Raw genomic sequence first — 6,000 nt, 5'->3', positions numbered from 1 at the left:
CTTTCAGGCATTGGGGTTGTTGTATGATGAGCCTAATTCTGTGGATCAGGCTGAGAAAATTTTGTGGGCCCTGTGTCAAGGTCAAGAAGCGGCAGAATCGTATTGCCAGAAATTTAGAAAATGATCTGTACTGACTAAATGGAATGAGGATGCCTTGGCGGCAATTTTCAGAAAGGGTCTTTCTGAATCCGTTAAAGATGTTATGGTGGGGTTCCCCACGCCTGCTGGTCTGAGTGACTCTATGTCTCTGGCCATTCAGATTGATCGGCGCTTGCGCGAGCGCAGAGTTGTGCACACTGTGGCATTGTTCTCTGAGCGGAGCCCTGAGCCTATGCAGTGTGATAGGATTTTGTCTAGAGCTGAACGTCAAAGATTCAGGCGTCAGAATAGGTTTTGTTTTTACTGCGGCGATTCTGCTCATGTTATTTCTGATTGCCCTAAGCGTACAAAGAGAATCGCTAGTTCTGTTACCATCAGTACTATACAACCTAAATTTCTGTTATCTGTGACCTTGATCTGCTCATTATCATCATTTTCTGTCATGGCATTTGTGGATTCAGGCGCCGCTCTGAACTTAATGGACTTAGAATTTGCCAGACGTTGTGGTTTCCCCTTGCAGCCTTTGCAGAACCCTATTCCTTTGAGGGGCATTGATGCTACACCGTTGGCTAAAAATAAACCTCAGTTTTGGACACAGCTGACCATGCGCATGGCGCCAGCCCATCAGGAAGATTGTCGTTTTCTGGTGTTGCATAATTTGCATGATGATATTGTGCTGGGTTTTGCATGGTTGCAGCTACATAATCCGGTGTTAGATTGGAAATCCATGTCTGTGACTAGTTGGGGTTGTCAGGGGGTTCATGATCATGTTCCTTTGATGTCAATTTCCTCTTCCCCCTCTTCTGAAATTCCTGAGTTTTTGTCAGACTTCCAGGATGTATTCGATGAGCCCAAATCCAGTTCCCTTCCACCGCATAGGGACTGTGATTGTGCTATTGACTAGTGTTGAGCATTCCGATACCGCAAGTATCGGGTATCGGCCGATATTTGCGGTATCGGAATTCCGATACCGAATTCCGATACTTCCCGCGTATCGGATACCGGAATCGGAAGTTCCCAGAATTCAAACTGAACGCAGCAGCCAATGAGGAATGATTGGAAGTGTGGGCACATCCTGTTTAGCATGGTGGGCATGTAACTACTGGCAAGGCTGTGATTGGCTGCTGAAATGATGTCACTCTGCACTATAAAAAACGCTGCCGCCATTTTGCGCTCACTCTGCTGTGATTTCAGTTAGGGACAGGACGCTGTGTTCTAACTGAGGGCCAGTTGAGATAGCTAATTGTTTTATTTTCCTTTCCCAAGGCTACCGTATATACTCGAGTATAAGCCGACCCGAGTATAAGCCGACCCCCCTAATTTTGCCACAAAAAACTGGGAAAACTTATTGACTCGAGTATAAGCCTAGGGTGGAAATGCAGCATTTACCGGTGAATTTCAAAAATAAAAATAGATCATTATTTCCGCATAGCTGTGCCATACAGTGCTCTGCACCGTTCATATTTCCCCATAGCTGTGCCATATACGGTGCTCTGCACCGTTCATTGTGCCCCATAGATGTGCCATATACGGTGCTCTGCACCGTTCACTGTGCCCCATAGATGTGCCATATACGGTGCTCCGCACCGTTCACTGTGCCCCATAGATGTGCCATATACGGTGCTCTGCACCGTTCACTGTGCCCCATAGATGTGCCATATACGGTGCTCCGCACCGTTCACTGTGCCCCATAGATGTGCCATATACGGTGCTCCGCACCGTTCACTGTGCCCCATAGATGTGCCATATACGGTGCTCCGCACCGTTCACTGTGCCCCATAGATGTGCCATATACGGTGCCCTGCACCGTTCACTGTGCCCCATAGATGTGCCATATACGGTGCCCTGCACCGTTCACTGTGCCCCATAGATGTGCCATATACGGTGCTCTGCACCGTTCACTGTGCCCCATAGATGTGCCATATACGGTGCCCTGCACCGTTCACTGTGCCCCATAGATGCTCCACATAAATCTCTGCCGCCGCCGCCGCTGCTGCTGCTGCAATAAAAAAAAAAAAACACATACTCACCTCTCTTGATTGCAGCTCCCGGCGTCCGGTCCCGGCGCCTCCATCTTCCCGGCGTCTCTGCTCTGACTGATCAGGCAGAGGGCGCCGCGCACACTATATGCGTCATCGCGCCCTCTGCCTGAACAGTCAGAGCGCAGACGCCGGGAAGATGGAGGCGCCGGCCGGGAAGATGGAGCGACGCTCGGCGGCTGGAACGAGGACAGGTGAATATGCTATACTTACCTAGTCCTGGCGATCCTCGCGCTGTCCCTCTGCCTGGTCTTCGGTGCCGCAGCTTCTTTCTCTATCAGCGGTCACCGGCACCGCTGATTAGAGGAATGAATAGGCGGCTCCACCCCTATGGGAGGTGGAGCCGCTTATTCATTTCTCTAATGAGCGGTCCCACGGGACTGCTGAAGAGGGGAAGAAGCTGCAGCACAGAAGACCGTGGGACGGCAGGGACAGCGCGAGGATCGCTGAGACTAGGTAAGTATGCCTCAGCGCCCTCACCCCCTCACCCGCCGACCCTGCCACCCACCTTGACTCGAGTATAAGCCGAGAGGGGCACTTTCAGCCCAAAATTTTGGGCTGAAAATCTCGGCTTATACTCGAGTATATACGGTAATTTAGCAAAACGCTGTGTGTTCTTCACTGTTCACCTTGCTCTTGCCTTGCAGCGCTGTTTTAACAGCGTTCTGCAAGGTCTCTGTGTGTGTGTGTGCAGCTCACTCTGTAGTCTGTGTGCAGCCATATACCCGGTTGTATTCAGCTCAGGGGGGGTTCACACTGCCTCACACAGTTGTCCTTTTTTGCTCATAGTGCAGCCTGCTGCACATTTTTTCTAAAATTTCCTATTAGTGTTTTTCCACCCGTCTCCAGCTAAATTGTGGAAAAACACTACATAGGATAACCTAGAGGGGGGTTTTTGGGCCTTGCAGCGCCGTTTACGGCTGTCTGCACGGTCTCCGTGTGAGCCCAGCTCGCCCTGTAGTCTGTGTGCAGCCATAGCCGGTTGGATTCAGCTCAGGGTTCGTTACTGCCTCATACCTTGAAAAAAATTTTCCTTTTTTTTCAAATAGTGCAGCCTGTTTAAAATTTAAAAAAAAAATTTCCTATTAGTGTTTTTCCACCCGTCTCCAGCTAAATTGTGGAAAAACACTACATAGGATAACCTAGAGGGGTTTTTTTGGGCCTTGCAGCGCCGTTTACGGCTGTCTGCACGGTCTCTGTGTGAGCACAGCTCGCCCTGTAGTCTGTGTGCAGCCATAGCCGGTTGGATTCAGCTCAGGGTGCGTTACTGCCTCATACCTTGAAAAAAAAATTTCCTTTTTTTCAAATAGTGCAGCCTGTTTAAAATTTAAAAAAAAAATTTCCTATTAGTGTCTTTCCACCCGTCTCCAGCTAAATAGTGGAAAAACACTACATAGGATAACCTAGAGGAGGGTTTTTGGGCCTTGCAGCGCCGTTTACGGCTGTCTGCACGGTCCCCATGTGAGTTAAACTTGCTCTGTAGTCCGATCTGCAGAAACAAAAAAAAAAGGAAAGTTCACCAAACACAACTTAACACTTGTGTAGGCCACATTTGAAAAATAATAAAGTTTAGTCCACACTTTACAACATTAGTGTTTCTTACACCTGTTAGGAGGAGCATTTCAGGAATAAGCACACTAAGGCCTTAGTACTTTTCTGCTTATCTTTATCTGTCAACCAAGATGAAGAGGGCAGGGAGTAAGGCACGTGGGCGTGGAGCAGGGAGAGGAGCAGGGAGAGGACGTGGTGATTCTGTGCCTGCTGCGGGCACCGGTGACTCGTCATCACTCAGTTTCAGCAGGGAACAGTCCTTCATGCGCAGCTTTGTCGGAGAGCGCCGTGCACCGCTGCTGCGTGAAGACCAAATTGAAGCCGTTGTCGGGTGGATGGCAGCTAACGCCTCGGCATCGACTTCAGTTAGTGCCACATCCTCTCAGGCACAGAGCACTGGAGAGCAGCCATCTGTCTCTTCACCACCTGCCAAATTGGCCAGGCAGTCAGAGAGCCCAGGACAGGAGTCGTCTCTACTTCTGTTCTCTGAATCTCTTGGCTTGGAAACAGGGGGCCAGCCAAGCAGCATTGGAGAAATGGAAGAAGAGGCAGTGTGCAGTGATGCCCAACAGCTTTGTCTCTCTGACTCTGAAGAGGCGGGTGGGCCAGTGCCTCCGGTGACCACAGCGCAGTACGCATCTGATGATGAAACTCAGGTGCCGCTTTCTGGTGCGTACTGTGCTGCCGAGACTACCCAGGAGGAGCAGTTGGTGGCAGAGGATAGTGGAGATGATGAGGTCGTTGACCCATCGTGGCGTGAGGAACAGGAAGGTGGTGGAGCAGCTCTGAGGAAGAGATTCCCCTTACGGGCCAAAGAGGGAGAGGGAGGGGGAAGACTGCGGAGCCTGTAGCCTCCACTTTGGCACCTGTTAGGAGCCTGTCTCTTTCCAAAGCCAAAAAGGGCGCTCCCAAGACTTGCAGTGCCTGGTCCTTTTTTGACACAGTTGCAGATGACATTTGTTTTGTCAAATGCAAGCTGTGTCATCAGAAAGTAAAAAGAGGGAAAAATGTCAGCAACCTCAATACCACAAATATGTGGAAACATGTGCGGACCAGGCACGCGGTGGAGTTACAGAAACACACTGAAGATGTAGGCCAACCAACAGCGGCAGCTACCACCTCTTCAGCTCGTGTTGCCTCTTCCTCCAGCTCACGCACAGCTGGTTTGGCTTCCTCCCAGGATCGCCATGGAAGAACCTCTGGCACTGTTGTCCAGAGACCTTGTGTAATTCCACCCACAGCACCACCTTCCCAGTCATCCTCACACTCCCAGTCTACTCTACAGCAATCGGTAGTACAGGCATGGGAGAAAAGGCGGGCATTCTCGGCCAACCACCCCCGAGCACAGGCTCTGAATGCAGGCATTGCCAAACTGTTGTCCCTGGAAATGCTCTCATTCAGGCTGGTGGAGACTGACAGCTTCCGTGACTTGATGGCATTGGCAGTCCCACAGTACAAGGTGCCCAGCCGCTTTTACTTCAGCAGGCAAGCTGTCCCTGCCCTGCACAGGCATGTTGAGGGAAACATAAAACATGCGCTACTGAACGCCGTCAGTAGCAAGGTCCACCTCACCACCGATGCGTGGACCAGTCAGCATGGACAGGGGTGATACGTTTCCCTCAATGCCCATTGGGTTAATGTTGTTGAGCCAGGTACAGATCGTGCGAGTGGCGCAGGACGTGTCCTGCCCACTCCAAGGATTGCAGGAATCCAGTCTGTACGCATTGACTCCTCCTCTTACACAAGTTCCTCAGAATCATCTCTGCAGGAGCCGTCACAGTCCACCTCCACATGGACCCGTGAACGTTTACCTATGACCGACATGAGCACAGCCGTGGCCAAACGCCAGCAGGCCGTCTTGAAACTAGTTTCATTGGGGAATCGAAGCCACACAGCGCAGGAGCTCTGGAATGCCATCAAGCAGGAGAGCGATGTGTGGTTACTGCCAGCGAATCTCCAGCCAGGCATGGTAGTGTGTGACAATGGCCGAAATCTGGTGGCAGCTTTGGCCCTTGGCAACCTCACTCACATCCCATGTCTGGCACATGTGCTCAATTTGGTTGTGCAGAGTTTTCTGAGGGACTATCCGGATCTTGATGCCCTGCTGCACAAGGTCCGCCTAGAGTGTGCTCAATTGCGGCGTTCCAGCTTGGCAAGATCCCGCATTGCTGCTCTGCAGCGCCGATTCCGCCTTCCGGAACACCGCATCATATGTGACCTACCTACCCGGTGGAATTCCACGTTACATATGTTGGAGCGGTTGTGTGAGCAGCAGCAAGCAGTTATGGAGTACCAGCTGCATCAGGCGCAA

Source organism: Ranitomeya imitator, chromosome 4, assembly GCF_032444005.1.
Source record: "Ranitomeya imitator isolate aRanImi1 chromosome 4, aRanImi1.pri, whole genome shotgun sequence".
Lineage (NCBI taxonomy): Eukaryota > Metazoa > Chordata > Amphibia > Anura > Dendrobatidae > Ranitomeya > Ranitomeya imitator.
The sequence above is the reverse complement of the archived record's forward strand: the minus strand, read 5'-3'. Positions refer to the sequence as shown.